Here is a 23,340-nt window from a genome sequence, read left to right on the forward strand (position 1 = left end):
AGCTTACTTCCTCAGATTCCAGCTAAGGCTTCAGCATCAAACTCCAACTTCAAGAATCCTCAACTGTTTCCTTCACCATGCCTTTTCTCTGCCAGTCACCACTGCCCATGTGATGAAGACTCAATGGCCTACCCAGTGAGGTGGCCCAATCCAAGCCCTCCTCATAGCTTAGTCTTTCCCAGGTACAGATCAGATGACAAACAAATTGCAATAACAATTTTTGGAATTCATAACCATAGCAAACTGCTACATATACTGAAAATTGATTCAAATGGAGGGAAATGAAGGCAAAGGATTATAAGGGCCTTGGTCCTGTTGAGAACAGACTGCTCAGTTGAGCTTATCGAAGAAGAGCTCGGTGTTTCCTGCCAAGGTCAAGCTGGTGGAAAATCACCCTCTATGCCTAGATCATACAGAATGTATTACAAAAGATTACTGCAAGACAGGGAAGAATATGTTCAAAGATACAGATAAAACACTAACTTGGGATAACCTGAAGTGGAATCTGCTAACATGGGACACCACTGATTGTGGAAAAGTATGTGACAGGCAGGGACAGGAGAGTCAAACAAAGCAGGTGGCTGCTGGAAATATAAGTCATTTAACACCTACAGCTTTTTTATTCTATCATTCACCAGCCGGTATTTGAGGGAACTCTTTAAACCTCTCATGTATTAAAGAAGGGTAGGGTCCCAGGCACCTTACTCTGCTCTGAGGCACACAGCCAGTATTACTAGATGCACATTTGCAAGCAATTTTCAGATAAAGAACACTGACTGGGGCGGCAGGCTTGGCCTGGTGGTTAGGGCGTCCGTCTACCACATGGGAGGTCCACGGTTCAAATCCCGGGACTCCTTGACCCGTGTGGACCAGGCCCATGCACAGTGCTAATGCATGTGCAAGGAGTGCCATGCCACAAAGGGGTGCCCCCCACATAGGGGAGCCCCACGCACAAGGAGTGCGCCCCATAAGGAGAGCTGCCCAGCATGAAAGAAAGTGCAGTCTGCCCAGGAATGGTGCCACACACACGGAGAGCTGATACAGCAAGATGATGCAGCCAAAAGAAACACAGATTCCCATGCCGCTGACAACAACAGAAGCAGACAAAGAAGATGCAGCAAATAGACGCAGAGAACAGACAACCAGGGTGGGGAGCAGTAAGGGGAGAGAAATAAATAAATAAATAAATAAAATCTTTTAAAAAAATAAAAAGAACACTGACTCAGAAGCTGGCTTAAGTGAAATGCGAGTATTTATTCCTCTCATGATAAGACCTGTCATACAAAGGATTATACTCAGCTATTTGAGTTTCTGTCAATAAAAAGTTGTGATTCATGTTTTAATTTTATGTAGTACGTACTGGCAAAATAATATTTTTTGAAAATGCAGAAATTTGAATACTCGGCACCATATACGACCTATTCAAATGATGGGATAACCTAAAAAGAGCTGAGGCTTGAACCCAGTTTGATGCAGCAGGATTCTGAGTATATTGGAAGATAGGAAAGTAGCCAGAGAGAATGCACAGAGGTGATGAATGTGAGGTGTCAGGGATGGAGCTCTGACTGACAAAGCAGGGAGGCTGGAGGGACCCACCTTGCATTAAATATGCATGCTCAGGTGGCCATTGCCAGTGAAACAAGGGGAGCTCTGTCTCTCCCCATCAGTCAAGTCCCTCAGCCTTGGTGGGTGCCTGCCAGGGTGGTGCTGCAGCCCTACCTTCCCAACATCCACATTGTTCACTTGTCACCACTGCCCACCTGCCTCCAAGTCCCATGTTCCTGGAACCTGCCTCCTCAGGGCATCACACTTCCAACTCTCTCCCTCAGACTGGCTGGAGCAGCCTGGGGCTAAGAATACAATAGGACAAGGAGAGGTATGGAGGACCCACCCCATGAGGCAGGAGGCCTCGGGACACACTTTGGGCTGACCTCATATCAGAGCAGATACTGGAGCAGCCATTGGGGCAGCTCTGTCCCAATCAGCCCTTTAGCACTCGGGGCAGTAGGGCAACATGACAGTAGCTTCCCATAATTCCCTGTGGCCAGAAGACCCACCAGCACCTGCAGGCACTGGGCACTAAACCTCTCTCATGTTGGCACAGCAGTCTTCCCTGTCCCCCAGACCACCAATAGACACCGTGGTTATGAACTCCCAGTAGGTCAGTGGCAGAATGACTTGTGCTCCTCACAGCTCACACTTTCTGCTCCAAGCCTCAGGCCTTCTAATGGGCTCCATCCATGCCCATTCATGCTTTGACTACTTCACCCTGGCTATCCTTCCCAATGACCCTAGAACAAGGGAGGCCTGGGCAGATGGATGGGAAGTTGTGGGAAGAGGTTGAAGGAGCGTCATTGCCTCTGAAGTGGTAGATGCAGCCCAGGAGGGCCTTGCCAACATTGTGTAGGACCACCTTCCCTCAATTTACCCACCCAGGTGTGTGCTGGTGAGGAGGAATCTCCTCCAGTCCTGGATATCCAGGGCAGCATGGCCTCCTCACCAGTTTCTACAGGGTCTACTTGCAGCCCAGAGACCTGAAAAAGGTGCACTGAGCACTGTCACCATGCTGACAACCTCCTACATGCAGAGTTTATGTGCACCTGGCCCAATCCCCATTCACAGAAGTTTCATCGAGCTCCACAGAGATGAAGTGAGCCATTTCATGTACTTCTAGAAGGGCACTGAGACCACAACTTTCTGTCAGGAACAGCTAATAATCAGGATACATTCCTAGCTAATCCTCCCTGCCTGCCAAGGGTTGGTGACAGTTCCTGAGGGCACATTGAAAATCTACTGCAGGCTAGTGTCAGAAAAGGCCTCCACCTGCATTGCCTCCTCCCTGTGTCTTGTCCAGGTGACTGGATCAGGAATTGAACAGCTTTCAAAAATTAATCCACCTAACAATCCCAAGAAGTCCCCATAAGCAAACCTGGATGACTTGCCCTGGGCTCCCAGTGTGTTGGCATGAGAATGACACACCGAGAGGATTTGAAAAATTTCCAAGGTGTTCATAAAACCAAGGAGCAACAACCAGTATCCATACAAGATCTGTGGTCCATCTCAGGGAAGAAAAAGCCAGACTCAAGCATTTTCCATCAGTCTACATGAACATTAGAAAATGTTTGGTGGCATCATATGCCCTCAGGTGAGTGCCACAGAAAAGGGGTTCGGGTTGCACTCTAATAGGAAATTCCACCTGACTGGAAGGTCATGACTTTAGAATTGTGACAGAATTTTCCTGGAACCTCATCTGCAGATTGCCAGTTGAATTGATATGAGTCATAGAGAACTTCCCAAAAGGCTAGACCTTCCATCAAAAGGGTCTAGTGGTTCAGTTGGCCATTTTAGGTGGTCCACAGTGGCGCCATTAAAGTGAGGAGGCGGCAAGAGGGGCCGCCACTGCTTCTTTTTCTTTTTAAGTGCAGCCAAAAAAAGCAGGAGTGCATGCCACACGAGAGTGGGAGGCGAGGGGACAGGCCAGGGAGAGGCGCAGGAGCTTTTGCAGCCACGTTTGCTCCCTCTCTGTCTTGTGTGTCTCCGGAGGTAGAGCGGGTGCGCGGCAGCAGCGGGGATTACTTTGCTGCTAGTTTCAGTTCAGGGCAGTGGCGGGTGTAGTCTCGGTGGCGGCGGTGCAGGCAGTAGCACGATGTCGGAGGAGCAGTTCAGCGGGGACGGGGCTGTGGCGGTGGTAACGGCAGTGGTAGGCGCCTCGGCAGGTGAGCAGGAGGGAGCCACGGTGGTGGTGGAGCAGGAGGCAGCAGCGGTAGCAGGAAGCAAAGCTGGGACCGGGGGACGGAACCGTGGCCAGAGGCACCAAAGGGGGCAGCGCCGAGTCAGAGGGGGCAAAGATCGATGCCAGTAAGAACAAGGAGGATAAAGGGAAAATGTTTATAGGAGGCCTTAGCTGGGACACTACAAAGAAAGATCTGAAGGACTACTTCTCCAAATTTGGGGAAGTTGTAGACTGTACTCTGAAGTTAGATCCTATCACAGGGTGATGAAGGGGTTTTGGCTTTGTGCTATTTAAAGAGTCAGAAAGAACATAAATTGAATGGGAAGGTGATTGATCCTAAAAGGGCCAAAGCCATGAAAACAAAAGAGCCTGTTAAAAAAATTTTTGTTGGTGGCCTTTCTCCAGATACACCTGAAGAGAAAATAAGGGAGTACTTTGGTGGTTTTTCATAAGGTGGAAATCATAGAGCTCCCCGTGGACAACAAGACCAATAAGAGGCATGGATTCTGCTTTATTATCTTTAAAGAAGAGGAACCAGTGGAGAAGATAATGGAAAAGAAATACCATAATGTTGGTCTTAGTAAATGTGAAATAAAAGTAGCCATGTCAAAGGAACAGTATCAGCAACAGCAACAGTAGGGATCTAGAGGAGGATTTGCAGGAAGAGCTCGTGGAAGAGGTGGTCATCAGCAGAGTGGTTATGGGAAAGTATCCAGGTGAGGCGGTCATCAAAATAGCTACAAACCACACTAAATTATTCCATTTGCAACTTATCCCCAACAGGTGGTGAAGCAGTATTTTCCAATTTGAAGATTCATTTGAGGGTGGCTCCTGCCACCTTGCTAATAGCAGTTCAAACTAAATTTTTTCTATCAAGTCCCCAAATGGAAGTATGACCTTGGGTCCCTCTGAAGTTTAACTCTGAGTATTCATTAAAAGAAATTTGCTTTCATTGATTTATTTCTTAATTGTTATGCTTCAGAATCAATTTATTTTATGCCCCTTCCCCAGTATTGTAGAGCAAGTCTTGGGTTAAAAGCCCAGTGTGACAGTGTCATGATGTAGTAGTGTCTTACTGGTTTTTTAATAAATCCTTTTGTATAAAAAAAAAAAAAAAAAAAAAAAACCCAAAAGGGTCCAGTGTTCCCAGGATGGGAAGAGCTCTCTGATGAAAAGCACTGCGTGGGAGCACACCCTCCTGAGCAAGGCATCCAAGCTCTGCTCAGCAACAGGACATGAAGAAGTCTGCAACCATGCTCTTCCCCAACAGCCCAACCACATGTTCATTTTTTGCTCCCCTTGCACTCTTGACCCTCTTAGGCAAGCTCATGGGGACCACAGAGCAAGAAGGTGGCTCTAAACTTAAATATAAGCCCACTTATTGTATGAGTCTCCAGAAGTCAGAAAGAGGACCTAATCCCAAAATTTGAACCCTGAGCTCTACTTAACTACTTTACTACTATACTACTTTTCCAAAAACTAAAAAAGTAAATCTAAAAAGGGAAAGAAAATATTTGGAAACTCTGTTTCTGCTAATAGCGTAATATACAAAACATAAAGAGAATTACTATAACTCAACAAAAGGACAAATAGCCCCATTAAAAAAATGGGAAAATGGCTTGAATAGACATATCTGCCAAGAATATATACAAATGCCCAAAAATCACGTAAACAGATGCTCAACATCATTAGCCATTAGAGAAATGCACATAAGATACCAAAAATAAAAATGAGGTGCTACTACACACATGCTTTAATGCTGGTTTTAGGGAAAAAAATGGTTTTGAGGATGTGGAAAATGTAGCTCTTGGAAATTATGGGTTCAAAATAAAATAAAAGTCACACAACCCACTTAAAAAATGGTCAAGAAATTTGAACTGACACTTTCTCAAAGAAGAAATTCAAATGGCCAAAAAGCACATGAAAAGATGCTCAAAATCACTAGCTATTAGGGAAATGTAAATTAAAATTTCTACGAGATACCATGTTACTCCCATCAGACTGGCAGCTATCAAAAAATAGAAGACTACACGTGTTTGAGGGGATGAGGAGGAATGGGAACACTCATCCAGTGCTATTGGGAATGCAGTAGAATCTGGCCATTCTGGAGGACAGTTTGGCAGTTTCTCAAAAAACTACCTGTAGATTTGCCATATGACCCAGCAATCACTCTACTGGGTATATATACAGAAGGACTGAAAACAAGGACACAAACCTATGCACACAAATGTTCATAGTGCCATTTTTCATTATTGCTAAAATTTGGAATCAACCCAAAACCCATCGACAAATGAATGGATAAACAAACTGTTGTCTATACATACAATGGAATACTACTCAGCTATAAGAAGAAATACAGTACAAACAAATGGGAAAACATGGATGAATCTTGAGGACCTTATATATAGTGAAGCAAGCCATGCATTGAAGTACAAATACTACATGACCTTTCTGATATGAAATAATCAAACCAAGCTGTCTCAGAGAGCTAGAAACTGGATGATAGGCTTACAGGAAATTGCAGGGAGAGGAAGGTTGTGCACTGATGTCTACATGAGTGAAATCTATGATAAAGTGGAGGTTAAGCAGTTGTACAAGGAAGGGATAAGATGGGGGCATAGGGAAAATATTGGGTGGGTCTTTGCAGGTCTGAGGGGGTCTTGGGTGGGAGGATGGGTCAGATGGCCTAAGGAATCAGGAGGAGGGCTGGGGGAACAATTGAACATGGGAGATTGTTGGGTATGTGGTTTAAACTATAATGTTGAGAAAACTCTTTAGAAAATTTAATAAAGAAGGATTATCTGGTTAAGTTCCTTAAGGTGGGGCATCTGGTACAGGGGCAGGCTTCTAGGGAGTGTGTGAATGCTCATCTTCTCATAGTGTTATAGTGTGTTATATCATTGGGTGGAAACTCATACAATAAGTGGGAAGGTGTGCCCACATCCTGGGGAGGCCTGATCTTCTGAAATAGATGGAATTGTGTCTCTCAAGAGAGGAGGACAGTCTAGTATATCAAGCCCTCAGCATTGTTGTAAGTATCCATGAATCTGGCCCTTCAAACAGTGAATATTGGTTGTCACTGTGCGTCCTGAGGGGAGGGAGAGAGAGGACTAGAGTAGATGGAAGCAGGGTAACTGGGGGTCAATGGAAGTGTTCCATAAGCTCATGCAATGACGGGTATAAGACATGTTAAATTACACCAAAAATGTATAAAAGTCTATAGGCTAAAATGTAAACCATAATGTAAAACATAAGGTAACTAAAATTTTAGAAAATTTGGGAAGTGGATTTGGCTCACATGATAGAGCATCTGTCTATCACATGGGATGTCCAGGGTTCAAATCCTGCACCTCCTGACCCATGTGGTAAGATGGCCCACATGCAGCACTGATGCACACAAGGAGTGCCATGCCACACAGGGGTGTCCCCCATGTAGGGAAGACCCATGCACAATGAGTGCACCCTGTAAGAAGAGCTGTCCCTCATGAAACAAAGTGCAGCCTGCCCATGAGTGGCACAGCACACATGGGGAGCTGATGCAGCAAGATGATGCAACATAAAGAAACACAGATTCCCAGTGCTGGTGACAAGAATACAAGCAGACACAGAAGAACACACAGCAAATGGACACAGAGCAGACAACTGGGGGAAAGGGGTGGAGAAATAAAAATCTTGAAAAAATGAAAATAAAAAATAAAAGATTAGAAAAATTGTACTGTCTAAAATATAAACCATAATGTAATCCAAAATGAAACCGTGTTTGATAGCTATGTTTCAATACCTTTACATCAGCTGCAGCAACTATAACATGAACATGTAAAAAGATCATTGCTGGGGAAGGGTGAAAAGGGTTTGATGTTGGATATATGGGAGTCCCCCATATTTTATGGGACTTTATAGGTGAAAAGGGTTTGATGTTGGATATATGGGAGTCCCCTATATTTTATGGGACTTTAACATAATCTAAAACATTTTTGAAGACAAAATTTAAAATTAGGGAAAAAAAGAAAGGATGTAGACACTAAGGAAGAAGTGAAAGAAATGGCCTTGCCACTGTACATACATGGCAACACCTATTAGAGTGATGAAAGGCAAAATGTCACAACAAAGTTTTATGATACTTTGCACTTTTTAATACCCCAATTTATTTTTACTCTATTTTAGTATTTCTAAAATAGTATGCAATCTACTACTAATCTTTAAACCTATCACTATTACTTCATTTTCATATTAATTGAATTTGGCAATATATTAGGGTTCATTTTTGAAGATGTTTTGGACCACAGAGGGGTCCAGCTATGGCAGAGGAGGAACTCTGGTGTGGGGTGTTATTGATGGGGGACACAAGGTTGGGAGGGAGTTCTCCAGGGCATATATATAGGGTACATAAAATGTTTGGATATATTTTGGGTATATTCATAGTAGTTACTGTTACAAATGACAACTGAGGGAGTGCTGAGTTCCTAGTCAGGGAAATGTGTCACATTCACCAATGAAACAGCAACAACCTCCATGTGCAAGGGCAAAGACCAGTGAAGAAGAATGCTCCAATGATGAGCCCTTGATACTGAAGACTATGCTTATGAACCTGTGCGCCTGAAATTTGAACCAGGCCCAGAGCTGCAGGGTGCCTAAGAGTTACCTCCTGAGAACCTCCATGTTGCTGAAATTTGACCACTATCTAAGCCAAATTCAGCATGTAAACATATTACCTTACCCCCCCTCCCCCAATGGGACATGACTCGCAGTGATGAACATCCCTTGCCCTGAAGGATTATTACCAGTCACTAACTGGTGATGCAACTAGAAAAAGACCTTGAATAAAAGGGGGAAATGGTAAAGACAAATGAGTTTAGATGGTAAAGAGCCTTCAAAGAAGTCAGAAGGTCATCAGAGGGGTTGTGCTTATGCATGACTTAGCAGGATCCCAGAGATAGCCAAAGCAGATAAAACCCCAGGTACTGGTTCTCCTGAGGGTTATGGAGACACACAGGTTCTATGGTTTAGGCAGTTGGCTCTGGAGTTCAGTGCCTTGCCAGTGGGCCCTACTTTGGAATTTGTGTTCCTGAGTGTGGAGTTAGACTTAGGTGAGACCTTTCTACACATGCCACTTCTGTCACTTTTACTGAATCTGTAGTTGGCACTGGGGTTGGTGTATACCCAGGAGACTTGAAATCTCTGGACTTGCCATATGCCAGCTGGGCCCTGAGCCTCAGCAGAGTTGCAATTCCTACTCTTCATTTTGTTGGACTTACACAGGTCAGCTAACAGGGAAATGAAGATACCACCACACCAGGGAACCAAGAGTGCCTACAACTATAAGCAGGAGATTCACATCCATCAACCATGTGGGATCTAAACCCTCTCTCAACATAGAGGTCAAGTGGACATCACCAACCCAGGGTACACAGGATGGATGAATAAAATATGGATTAGCGTGAACTTACTGGTATTCTACTAAGAACAATTGTGACTAGTAATGGAAGAAACTATAGCATTTATCTATACCCTAAAGTGGCCACAGGAGCCTGGAAGACTGATGGGCAGACCTATATGATGGAAAAGCAGGGCTGACAAGAGGACAAAGAGGAGATGCTGCCTCTGAGGTGGTGGATGTATCCCAGGAGGACCTTGTCAAGGTGGTACATGACCACCTGCCCTGAATTTACCCATCCAGGTGTGTGCAGGTGTATAGGGGACAGTTCCCATCCTGGACAGCCAGGGTGTATGGCCTCCACACCTGGTGCAGAAGAGACCACTGCAGCCCAGTGGCCTGAGGAAGGTAACTTGGGACAATATCTCCAACCTGAAAACCCCTTACACACAAAGTTTAGGTGTATTCCTCTTTAGGACAAGTTCATTGAGACCCCAGGAGCTGAAGGGAGACTTTGAATGTTTTTTCATAAGGGCACTAAAGCCACTAATTTCTGTCAGGAACAGCTAATGATCAGGAGACACTCCCAGCAAAGGCCTCCCTGCCCAGCAAGGGCTGTTGCCAGCTCCCTAAGGGTTTTTTTACAATCTTAGATAGGAAGGCTGCAGAAAAGACCTCCACCAGCCTCTTCCATTACCTGTGCTTTGTCTAGGTGCCTGGAGTGGGACTTTCAGGATGTTAATCCACCTAGTTATGCCACAGATTACCCTCAAGCAAAACTGGATCACTCTTGGGGATTCCATGAGTGCTGGCATGAGAATGACACCATAAGAGGATTGGACATTTTTCAAAACTGTCATACAACCAAGGAGCATCAACCAATATCCAGGCCAGACCTGCAGTGCCATCTCTGAGCCCAGAAGTCAGAGTCCAGTAGTTTCCATCACAAAATGTGAATATTAGAAATGTTATGAGCAATCACATGCCCTCAGATAACAAAAGAGCACTGAAAAGGATTTTGGATTATCCTGTCACAAGAAATCCCATCTCTCTGGAAGGAAATGGCATTAGAAGTGTGAATGAAAATTACTGGCTGCTCCACTGTGGATTTCCAAGTGAAATGATATGTTGTATAGACCTTGCCCAAAGCCCACAGACCTGTACCAGTGTCACAGGAACAATTTTCAAGACACAGGTTCATATCTGAACAGGTACCTCCAGAGGAGATTTTGAGGAAAACTATTTCTAACCATCACCCTAACCACAACTTTGTCCTTACCTCTCTAACTATAAACTTAAACTTCAATGTCTCTCAAAACTTAACCCTCAATCTAACTCTGAAGGTGCACACTGGAATCTCCTGAGTAGTCCACAACCTTGACAATATAAATGCTCAGCTACTGCCACCCAGATATCTATGGAAAAACATCATTTAGAATGTCCTATTGACTTACAAGACAATAAGCAATCTGACAGTTGGAACTGGAAAATCGGCCTGAAATGCTGTAAGGGCACATGAACTTTGAGACTTTTCTTGGCCAGGGCAGAGAGAGACAGCTGTTTTTCCCCAGGCCATATCAGCCTGAAGGGTCCAGCAGGACAACATTCCAGCCATTGAAGAGGGCCTGGGAGAAATTTTTCATGTTACCCTTGGAATCCCTGTCCCACCACTGACAGCTGCTGCTCAGGGCAAAGACCCTGGGAACTCCCTAGCAAGCTGACTTGGTTTTGGCTGTCGGACCATCTTTCAGAAACTTAGGCCATCTGGGGTCTGCCTCATGAGGCCTCCAAACAGATGGCTGGTCCTGGCAGATGCTGGCTGGGTGGTGTGGATGTGCACCTTGTACCACTGTCTGAAGCCCCAGCAAAGGGTAGAAAGGAGGCTCCTGTGTCAGGTAAAGTGAATCTACTGCTCAGAGCCCTGAAGCAAGATGGCTCTGATCTGTCCCTTGCAGTGAATTTGGAGAATTTGGTTCATGTTCACCCAAAAAGGCATCAAAGGGTAAACTGGGTGGGGCAACAAGCCTCCCCCCATGGCCCTGCAGGCCATCACCAGCAATTCTTGGTCTCCAAATGGAGACTTAACTTAGTTTTGGGGGAGGCATAAACTGCCAGGTACAAGTGTGAGCAAGGTCTTACATGGATGGCTGGAGGCTCCTGACATGAAATGACATTGAGCATGGCTTTCAGAGACCATGAAAAGGTTGTATGTGTGGGGAGGAAACTCTGACATCATTGTTAATAAAGGGTAAAAATGTCACAGACACAGAAACTCAACAGTGTTTAATAACATTGACCACAAATGAAGAGCAATAATAATGCATGATACCGGGAAGTGGGCTTGGCCCAATGGATAGGGCATCTGCCTACCACATGGGAGGTCTGCGGTTCAAGCTCCAGGCCTCCTTGGCCCGTGTGGAGCTGGCCCATGTACAGTGCGGATGCATGCAAGGAGTGCTGTGCCATGCAGGGGTGTCCCCTGTGTAGGGGAGCCCCATGCACAAGGAGTGCACCCTGCAAGGAGAGCCGCCCAGTGTGAAAGAAAGTACAGCCTGCCCAAGAATGTCACCACACACACAGAGGGCTGACACAACAAGATGATGCAACAAAAAGAAACACAGATTCCCAGTGCTGCTGATAAGGCTAGAAGCAGTCACAGAAGAACACACAGTGAATGGACACAGAAAGCAGACAGTGTGGGGGGGTTAGGGAGGAAGGGGAGATAAATAACTTTAAAAATATCTACTAAAAAATGCATGATACCATTACTAAGACAATCCCAGTAAGATTTCTTAGAGATGAGACTGTGACCCAGGTTTGAGGTTGAATTCACTGGTGTCAGGATGCACATTAAGAAACAATTCTTTCTAAGTAAGCCAGCACATTGTCTGATTGCTATTCACTGCTTTTGAGACCACTGAGGAACCAGAACTAAGGGCAGCCATTGTTCCACACCCCTCAGGTGAAACTGGCAGAGGTGTCTTGAAACAGGGCTTTTTATTCCTGTTATCTTTTTATGTCCAGGAATCAACAAAAACTTACAAGACCAACAAAAAGGCAAACTATAACCCACTCACAGAAAAAAAATGTTTGCAAGAAAACATTCCTGAGGAAGCTCATAAAATAGAGCAATTTGTTTAAGATGTTAAATGACTTATCTTAAAAATATACATAACCTAAATGAATCCATATGGAAAGAAATAAAGGAAAGCAGGAAAACAGAAAACTCACAGAATAAACTAGAGATAGAAATTATAAAAGAAGAGAAATTTGGCGCTGCATAAGTACAGTAATTGAATTTACTCAAGCAAAGAATGTAGTGAAAGGATGCAAAAATATTTCCACACAGTTATTAGCCAAATGAGAACACAAGTGGATATAACAATATTGGACAAAATTGACTAATTCAAATGTCTTACAAAACAGAATACACACATACATAGATCTACACTACACTGTTAATACTAACTTAAACCATGGACTACAGTTAATAGTACAATTATACAAATATGATATCATCAATTGTAACAAATATTTCATACTAATGCAAGGTGATAATAACAGAGGTACATGGGACTCCTTTATTTTTTGGATGAGTATGCTCTAAACCATCAACTTCTCCAAAAAACAATTAAAAACCAAAATCAGTTACAAGACAAAACAGGAGGCTACCTATTAATGAAAGGCACAGTAAAACAGGATGAAATAAACATTTATGCATTTAAAAATAGTGCCCCAAAATACATAACTTAGAGATATAAAAATGGTTTAAAGTCTATGTTAACAGGCATGCAACATACAAAGATGTAATCTAAGACAGTAAGAACACAAAAAAAGAGGTGGAGTATTGTGGGGATAGACTGTTTATTACTGAGATGAGGTTGGTACTAGTCTAACTAGGTTTTTTATTTTAAGCAGTTATTGTTAAACACAAAGGTAACCAATAATAACATAAAAATATAAAGAAGAAAAGGGAAGGAAATCCAAATAGTACAGAGCAGAAAGCCACAAAAAGGAAAAAAAATAGCATTACAGCCGTCACTGAGGAACAATAAGCATACATGACACGCAGAAATCAAATAGCAAAATTGAAAATATATTTTCTTCCTTCTTCTATTGTCTTAACTGTCAAAGGATTAAACTCCCCTATTAAAAGAAAGAGATTGATAGACTGGATGAAAAACCTGATCCTGCTAAATGTGGTCTACAAAAGACTTACTTTAGGTACAATCTCAAAAAGATGTAAATGAAAAATAAGGAGAAAAATTATTTCCATGAGAATGGTAATCACAAGAAGCCCCAGAGGCTATATTATTTTCAGAAATAGAGTCTTCAGGTATAAAAATTTTTACATTAATAAAAGGCCCAATCAAAAAAGATATAATGGTGATAAGTAATCTGCCATATATACAACCAATAACATCAGAGTACATGTGTACAATACATATGGAAATTTTTCCAGGGTATACCATATATTATACCATTTATAAAATGAAAATAATATTTAAAATATTGGAATCATACAAAGGATCTTCTCAAAAATCAGTAGCAGGGGAAAACTGGAAAATTTACAAACATGTAGAGATCAAACAGTATATTACTAAACATCCAAAGAGTTGAAGAAGAAATCTCAAGGGACTAATGAAGTATCTTGAGATATTGAAATACAAAGCATTGCTGAAAGAAATTATTAAAGACCTAAACAAACTGGGTATACATCCAGTGTTCATGAATTGAAAGACAACACTATTAATATATCAATATTGTCAAAAGAATCTACAAGTTCAAAGCAATCCCTATCAAAATTCCAGTAACATTTGCAAAAATGCTAAAGATGATTGTCAAATTCATAGGCACTCTAAGAGGTACTGCGTAAGCAAAACAAACTTGAAATAAGGAAAAATCTAAAGGAATCAGACTTGCTGGTTACAAAGCTTGCTATGAAGCTACAGGAATAAACACTGTGTGGTACTGGCATATGAACAAATATACCAATGGACTAGACTTTAAAGTCCAGCCTAAAATCCACACATCTATGGGCAGTTAATTTTTGACAAATGCCCAAGTTTGTTCAATGGGGAAACAATAAATAATCTCTTCAAAATCTCTTTCATATGGACTACAAGAAATCCATATGAAAAGAATGAATGTGAATACCCCCTTATCATTATATGGAAAAATTAATTCAAAATAGATCAAAGATCTAAATATAAGAGCTAATACCATACAACTCCTAAAATAAAAGAGATAACTAACTTTAGCACCTTGAAGTAAGCACTGATTTTGTATTTTACAACAATGCACACAAACAGAAAATGAAAAAAATAGCTAAACTGGACTTGATCAAATATACCTTCTTTTTTAAAGGCTTAATGAATTTTACTACCTACTGAACACTGATAAGCATTCAGAATGGTATATCTCACTTCTTTCACTGCAACGTCATTTAGCAGGTGTGTCTATGTCACAGATGAAGTTGAAGAGCAGACTGACCATCTGTGCAAGAGCAAAAGGCAGCAAGGGAAGGGCAGGGATCCACAGGCTGAAGCCCAGCTCCAGACACTGCCTTCCCTTCATCACAGTTTAACTCAAACAATACCAAACAATCCACAGCCATTCAATTTTTTTCCTCTAGCAGTACTCAAAAAAAAAAAAGGGGCGGGTATTGAGAGTAGGGTAATAGGATGTAGGTAATAAGTATTGAGAATGGGATACTGAGGACAGAATGCTGAAAGTAGGGAGTGATGGCCTTCTCCAAACCTTAGCTCCACCAAGGGGAAGTGTCTCTGCTGCTGTTGGGTGATCACACAGCCCTCACTGCCTACGTGTCCTCCCAGTCCTGCCCCAGTGCTCTCAAATGGCAGGTGTGCTGTCACCCAGCCTGAGATTCCCTCCCTGCCCCAGCCATATCTCCAGCCTGACACCACCACACTGCCACTGCCCAGGGCCTAGTCGCTCTTCCCCTTGTACCTGTCCTTGTGCATCTTGTCATGGTGCTTCTTGACATCCATAGCTTATGCTGCTTGGCCACCTGGCTCTGGTCTTGCCACAGACCTCAAAGGTACAGATCTTGCTGTACCACACTGCTGCCACCACTGCTTCCCCCTGCTGGGACCTCCTGCTCCTCCAAGATGGCCATGCCACCTCTGCTGCCACCCCCACACCCACCAGGGCCTCCTGCTCCTCCTGCTGGGGCTGGCTCCTCCTCCTGCTCCTCCAAGATGGCCATGCCCTCTCTGCCCAGTGGGCCCAGATGGCCAGTGACTCTGCCTCATCTTCACCACCCATGCCATGCATGGGGCCCCCACCATGGCCTTGTAGGACTGCATCAGGAGCAGGGTGAGTGGTGGGTGGCACCCTGGTAGCCCCTGTGCCTGTGTGCTGCTGGGACATGCATGGGTCCTTGGCACTACCTCTCCCCCACCTGCAGCCCAAAGTCACATGTGCATTGAGGCTCTGAACCTGAGTGGAAGGCTGCTGGGGGTGCACAGGCCTCTGGTGTGCCTGCAGGGTGCCACCTCATGCAAGAGCATCTGTGCATCTGCTGGGGACCATGAAATACAACTTCTGAGAGTCAAAGGACATTATCAATAAAATGAAAATAAAATGTACAGAATGGAAGAAAATATTTGGAATGTATTTTTGTTAAGAGTATTATATACAGAATATTTAAGGTATTACTAAATCTCAACAAAAAGCCAAACATCCCAACTTAAAAGCTGTAAGAAATTACATTAATTATATTTTTCACATGCATCACTCTATTCTTAGCATCATGTAATAGAGACATTATTTGTGGTAGTTCATAGAAGAGCATTCTTATATTTGTATTATTAACCACTATTTTCATTAACCTCTGGGTTCACTGTGTTATTCAGGCCCTAGATTACTCTCTAGCTTTCTTTCAATCAACATTTCCATGACTAGACACCCCTTTCAGTCACAGTAACTTATGGACTATAGTTAAAAGCAATTTTATGATACTCTTGGATCAATGTCACAGAAGGTACTATATCAATGCTAAGGATCAAAATATGGTATTTTTTCTTTGGGACTAAAGAAAATGTTAGCTTTATTGAGGGAATGACTGTACAATTCTGTGATGAAAGTGAGAGTCACTGAGTGTACACTTTGGATAGAATGTGTTGTACATGGAACTGTATAACACAGTGAACCATGTGGTTAACAGTACAAATAGGAGAGTGTTCTCTCATGTACCAGAACAAATGCACAATACTAATACATAGCATTAATAGAGACTGCATGGAAAAATATACCAAGTGTACACTATGGACTATAGTTAGTTGTCATAGTCTGATCCTGTCCTTTCATAATCTGCAACAAATATAAGGTGCCAGTTGAGAGGTGATATATGGGAATTCTGTACATTATGCATATTGTTTTATAAGCTCACAAGCTCTCTAATAAAACAAACAAAAAATTAGTGTACCTTGGATGGAATTCTGAGATAGGAAAAGTTTATTAAGATGAAGGGAATGCAAATAAAGTATGGAATTTGGTTCATAATAGCATGGCAATATTTGTTCACTATAGCACTGTTTAAATGTAAGATGTTAAATATCTATTAAAGTAGAGGAATTCTATGGATTATCCTTGCAACTTTCTGTAATTTTAAAACTGTTCTAAAACAAAATACTTAACGAAAACAAAAAAATAATATGTGTGGTGGTAGCAGGAAAGGGAAGAGATGAGCTCAAGAAGAAGACTGAAACTTTGTGTAGTTGGAGATACAAGAGGAGAACCAGAATCAAGAACAAAATAATATTTCCATCTACATTAAGCCCCACATTTAATCACAAACTAAATGTTTGAATTTATATCAATTTAAAAAGTCATATAAGGGTTAATAGAATTTTAGCTAGTATGTACTTTCCATTTTCTGCTTTCCAGTAAGATCTTTCCTTTCATTTTAATCTAAAGAAAAAATATATAGCAAAACAGGACTCATCTTCTTCTCTGCCTCTATTCTGTCTCCAACACAGCCTCCTCTTTCTCTGCTCTCCATCTTAGGGAGGACAAGAAACTGAAGTCATCCATGACTCTGCCTAATTCCTCACTTCCTGCCCAGGCATCTGGACCTGGAGACTCCACCTCGATTTACATTTACATTTATAGATTTATTTACATTTCCCTCCCTCTCCCATTTCCACTATTCAGGCATCATCACTTCTGAGTTAATCTCTCACCATAAAACTTCCTAAGAGAAAACAGGGCACCAAGAGTGTAGGGATTCTGTTTGGGGAGGATTACTAATGGAATTGAGTAAGGATATTGAAATATTGTGAATGTGATTAATCCCATTGAATTGCATGCTTGGGAGTGGTTGGGATGGAAAGTTTATGATATATTCTCACAGTTAAAAGAATAAAAAGTACAAATAAAGAGACAATGACAAATATAATACATGATCTTGGATGTTGGATGGGGTCTAGCAAGGGAGGAAAAAGAATCAAAGGAACATTATTGGTACATAAGAAAAAATAGAATATAAACTTTGAACTTTATATCAGTGCTAAATTTATGAACTTAGCTATTATTTAAGGTGGTTGCATAAGTGAATATCCTTCTTCCTAGGAAATGTACATTGAAGTATTGAGTGCTCAAGGAGCATGGTATATATACCCTTCAGTTAAGTGACCATAAAATGGATGGATGGATATAATGGGTAGATAGAAGATAGGTAGGTAGGTAGGTAGATAGATGATAGATAGATAGATAGATAGATAGATAGATAGATAGATAGATAGATAGATAGATAGATGATACATAATGATGTGGAAAATGTGGCAAAGTTGGATAGGGCTATGTAGGATTCTCTGTATGGGTTTTGTACTATTTTTGTAAATATCCTCTAACTTTTTTGTTAGTGATATATGGCTTATTTATTAATTTAATAAAGCTTATGTCTGAAAACATTTCAGAAATGTTATCACAAGCATATTAATAAGGTTGAAAAACTGTTACAGGAAGTGACCCAAGATTTCTCCTACAAGGCTAAACAAACTCTAAACTCCCTCCAACAAGGACATTAATAGTCCCATAATTTTTAATGCTGTGTGAAATATTTGAAAGATTTGCTAAAACTGGTGTGAGCAGATGTATTAGAGATTTTGTTATCACAATGACAAAATCATACAACAGAAAGTTATCTACCATACAAAATTGCTGGAAATATGACAGTTTATTTTAGGACAACAGCATTAATTACTCATTAAAATACAAAATGTTCATTTATCTTAAAACATCTTGTGCTTTATGTGATTTTTTCCATTTAATGTTGCAGATAACACCATTTAGAACATTGGTCTGTTGTAGAGACCAAATATTTGACTGACAAACTCATATTCTTAATATGCAATAAAATGGGCATATATAGACATCTTTTTGTTTTTTGTACTCTCTACCATAACTGTGTCATGTATTCCATAATCATTTCCATAAATGTGCTTATACAGTGAGAAGCTAATCTTGTCCAGGAATGTTTTTAGCATCACTATTAGCACAAGCCAAAGGTGGAGGCAACTCAAATGCCCATAACCTGATGAATAAACAAAATGACATATAGATATAATAGAAAAATATGCAGCTGTAAAAAAATTAGCTACAATGAGAACTGAAACATGAGTGAATCATGAAACATTATGCTAATAGTATTAAGAATTAAATATATTTTGTAAAGTCATGTAGTTAATAATTAGAATATAAGTCACCATAGAAAAGACTGAGGTTAGAGAATGGAAAGCTGAGGTTTAACCTGTGCATAATTGGTAAAAAGTTTTTTGTAAATCTTTGGTAATGAATAGAGATGGGGAAAGGATATCATGGTGTTTGAAACTAGTAGTGCTATTGTATGGTTAGGACAGTGGTGGAAAGGGAATGTCTAAGGTCATGGATATCACTAAAAGGAAAGCTAGAAACTGTAACATGGGACTGCACATGATAGTAAAACTTCATGTCAAACACAAATATGAGTGACATTGCCTATATAAGACAGTTTTTACAAAATATAAATACAAATATACTGTATTATTATACACCTGTATAACTGATTTTTAAAATGATATGGATAGAGAAAAATGTTACAGAATAATTCTTCATTTACATTAAAAAACCATTATGTTAAGTGAAATAATCAAGATTTAAAAATATTAGAGAATTGCTCTTATATTAGATGTGTAGAATAATGAAGTTCACTGAGGAAAAAGTAGATTACAAGTTACCAGGGGCTTGGGGGTGGATGATGGGAAGTAAGGAGTTTCTATTTTGTGTGATGAAAAAACTTTGGTAATGCAGGGAGGTGATAACAGCACAACAAGGAGTTATACACTTACAAATGGTTAAAACAGAAGAGAAAAAAGACAAGGCAAAGGATTGTAACTTATTTCCCTTGGCTCCTGTGGAGCCCAGACTGTTCAGCTGTGGTTTTAAAGCAAGGGTTCAGGGTCTCATTGCTGAGTTGGAAGTGATGGAAAATCACCCTCTATGCATACTCTGCATAGATTTACTTAAATACAGGTAAGAATCTTTTCAAAGTTATGGATAAAAAGCTAACTTGGTATAACCTGAAGTGGAATCTGCTTACCTGGGTTATGGTGGTAAAAATGTGTGTGGAGCAGGAAAAGGCTTATGTAGAAAAATTCATGTAGCTAGTGGAAATATAAGCCCTTTAATACCCAGAGCTTTTTAAAAATGTATTATTCATCAGCTGGTATTTGATGGAAATATTTGAAGCTCACATGTGTTAAAGAATGATAGTGCCACATGAACTTTTATTGCTCTCATGCACACAATCAGTATTCACAGATATAGATTAGCAATCAATTTTGAAGATAGGGAACACTCACCCATAAGCTCAGTGAAGCAAAATGGTGTTATTCATTCTTCTCCTTATGAAAACTGTATCACAAAACATTGCACTCATTATTATTTTGCTTTGAGTTTTGTAAATAAAAACTGGTGTTTCTTCATTTGAATTTTATGCAGTACATATGTTAACAGAATAAAACAAATTTAAATTTTTAAAAAATTGACAAAGGACTAACGAAAACATTCAAAGGTTTAGTTGACAAGGACTGCACAACTCTGTGAAGAAAGTGAGAGCCACTGAGTATACACTTTGAATAGAATGTAAAAAGCATGGGACTCTATAACACAGTGAGCCATGTGGTGGAAGATGGACTGTGGCTAACAGTGCAAATAGGAGAGTGTTCTCTCATGAAGTATCACAGATGTACAATACTCATACTTGGTATTACTAATAGGGGGGCATATGGAAAAAATACACCAAATATATGCAATGGACCATGGTGGTAATACTATATTTTTTCATAATCTGTAACAAATATTCCACAACAATGTAAGATTTTGGTTGAGGGGTGATATATGGGAATTCTGCACGTTATGCATGATTGTTTTGTAAGCTCAAAACTTCCATAATAAAAAACGGGGGGGAAATGAGGAAAATTGAATACTCTGCACTACGCACTATCTGCACAAATGATATGATAACCTAATACAAGCTGAGGCTTGGAGCCAGTTAGACACATCTGGATTCTGAGTATATTTGTAGGTATGGAAATGGGTGTCAGAAAGAGCAGAGGAGCTGACTCTGGGATGTTGGAGATGGAGCTGTGATTGATGAAGCAGGGAGAACTGCGGGACCCACCTTACCTTAAGTTATGCATGGGGAGGCAGGAATTGCCAGTGAAACAAGAGCAGCTGTGTTGGTCCTCATCAGCCCATTCCCTCAGCCAGGAAGGAAGGACAACATGGCGGTGGCTTCCTGACAGCCGCTGCAGTCCCACAGCCCGCCTGCCTAGAATTCCCATCATTACTGAAAACTGCCCCCAAGCACATAAATCTCTTCCTCTCTCCCTCAGACAGGACTTGCCTGAGGGACCCGATGCTGAAGCCAGTCCCGAGGAGGGGAAGCCAGGGAGCAGCCTGGTGTTAAGGACAAGAGGAGACAGGGAGGGTGCCCTCTGTGAAGTGAGAGACCTGGTGACCCACCTTGGGCTGATGTCCATCACGGAAGGTACTGCAGCAGAAGCGGCAGCAGTTCTGTCCCTCCTCAGCCTTTTTCCAGTCAGGGCAGAAAGGCAGCAAGTCTGTCACTTCCCTTCTCATCATTTGCGGCAGTCCCAAGACCCAGCAGTCCCTGCAGCCACTGGGCTCTAAAGCTTGCTCCGCGCCCCCCCTCACTTTGGCTCAGCAGGCACCCAGCCTTCAATCCACCAATAGACACTGTGGTTACAAGCTCCTAGCCAGTCATAACCTGCAGGATGACCCAAGCTCCTCATTGGTCTGCACCTCCGCCTCAAGCCCCAGGCCCTCCAGCGGGCTGTGACCCCGCCCATACATGCTCTTCCTATCTTCTGCCAACTGCCCTTGACCCGAGTCCCTGAGTCCCAGCCATACTAGAGCTGAAAGGAAAGTAGTGAGAAGAGGTTGAAGAAGGGGCACCACGTCCAAGGTGGTGGAAGGAGGTGTAGGACCACCTGCTCTGGATTTATCCCTCCAGGTGTGTGTGGGTGTGAAGGGAACCATTCCCAGTCTGGACAGTGGCAGGATTCATAGCCAACGCGTGGCTGCTCCAACCCTCCTCCTCAGCCTGTTCCTCAAGACAGGGCGGAAGAGCAACATGGCGGCGGCTGCCCGGCAGGACCTGTGGCCCCGCCTTCCAGCAGTCTTCATGGCCTCAGCACGCCGTTGCCTGCCTCCCTTCAAACTCCCTTTTTCCCCTGCAGCTGCCACACCTGTGCATACATGTATGTACGCCCTCTCTCTCCCTCCCTCTCCCCTGTGGAGCTCAGTCAGAAGCGCTTCCCTGAGGAGGTAGGACAGGTATTGCAAGGAAGTCATGGCAGCTCCACTCGGGTAGAAGAGCAGCATGGTGGCATTTTGTTGTCTCTCCCTGTAGGCCCTTGTAGCCGGTAGCCCCCATGGCTACTGAGCGCTAATGCTCACCCATCCTGAACTCACAATCCCCTAAGGCAATTGCAGCTCTTTGCACGTTTTTTTTCCTCAGAAAGGTCACTAACACAACTAGATTCTAGCGGTCACAGGTCACAGCTACTGATCAGGAGACACACCAGCAAAAGCCTCCTGCCTGCTAAGTGCTTATGCCATTTCCCTAAGGAAAACTGGATACCCCATTGGAGGGGTAACCAATAACAGCTGGAACCCTCCCCTTACCAGTAACAAGGGAAAGAATAATTAATAGATTAAAGGGTGACCACAAAAGCCAAAGCCCTCTCTGTCTGCCTAGAGGAGCCTGTAATAAATCACAGTGTATATTTCCATCCTTCTCTTCCATTTCTCAGCAAGTTCTGTTCCTTTCCCCCATTTTCCAATAAATTCTTTTTACTGCATAAACTAAACTGCAAGTTATTAAATTCATAGCCAAGAACATAGAGTAATCCAACACTTTCCTGGCTTCAAATCTCTCAGGGTTTGGTGCCAGGAAAGACCTCCATGGGCCTCTCTCCTAAGCTATATCTTGTCCAGGTCAATGGAGTGGGACTTTAAAACATTTCTGGAGGCTCATCCACCAGTAAACCCTGGGATTCCCATTGAGTGACACTGTGTAAGAGACAGGGATGAGTTTAGTTTTCACATAAAGATACTGAAAAGCAGGGAGGAAGAAAATATTAATTAATGTAACCCAGCAGACTACTGCCTCAGTCTCCCAGTCCAAAGTTAAGCAGGAACAAAGGAAACCACCTTAAGCCAGTCCTATAGCTGGTAAAAAGGATGCACACATGATTAATTGACTGCAATGGACTTTCTCTTACAAGCAATGGGACCACCATTTTTTCAGCTGGTGCTCAGCCAAAAGCTTATATATTTTAGTTTATTTTTTATCTCTCCCCTCCCCCCCATTCCAGTTGTCTGTTCTCTGTGTCTGTTTGCTGCATCTTCTTTGTCCAGCGGCACAGGAATCTGTGTTTCTTTTTGTTGTGTCATCTTGTTGTGTCAGTTCTCCATGTGTGCAGCACCATTCCTGGGCAAGCTGCACTTTCTTTCACACTGGGTGCTCTCCTTATGGGGTGCACTCCTTGCATGTGGGGCTATCCTATGTGGGGACACCCCTGCATGGCAAGGCATTCCTTGTGCACACCAGCACTGTGCATGGGCCAGCTCCATGCAGGTCAAGGAGGCCCGGGGTTTGAACCATGGACCTCCCATGTGGTAGACAGATGCCCTAACCACT

At 42.3% G+C, this 23,340-nt stretch overlaps 1 long non-coding RNA gene and 1 pseudogene across 2 annotated transcripts in view; one reads left to right on the forward strand and one right to left on the reverse strand.

The window, feature by feature from the left end:
- LOC131275844 (uncharacterized) overlaps positions 1 to 21,225 on the reverse strand; it is a 52,194-nt gene extending 30,969 nt beyond the window's left edge. Inside the window, exons 1-2 of one of the 2 annotated variants that reach the window (XR_009183308.1) lie at positions 20,799 to 20,875; positions 19,973 to 20,024 (exon numbers count right to left, since the gene is read on the reverse strand). This is a non-coding gene — a long non-coding RNA (uncharacterized lncRNA). Of the gene's footprint in view, positions 1 to 19,972; positions 20,025 to 20,798; positions 20,876 to 21,137 lie in introns of those variants that run through there. The other variant, XR_009183309.1, reaches the window with a different exon arrangement.
- On the forward strand, positions 3,647 to 4,639 carry LOC101421127 (heterogeneous nuclear ribonucleoprotein D0 pseudogene; annotated as a pseudogene).
- Positions 21,226 to 23,340: the final 2,115 nt, after the last annotated feature.

This window comes from Dasypus novemcinctus, chromosome 24 (assembly GCF_030445035.2).
Source record: "Dasypus novemcinctus isolate mDasNov1 chromosome 24, mDasNov1.1.hap2, whole genome shotgun sequence".
Lineage (NCBI taxonomy): Eukaryota > Metazoa > Chordata > Mammalia > Cingulata > Dasypodidae > Dasypus > Dasypus novemcinctus.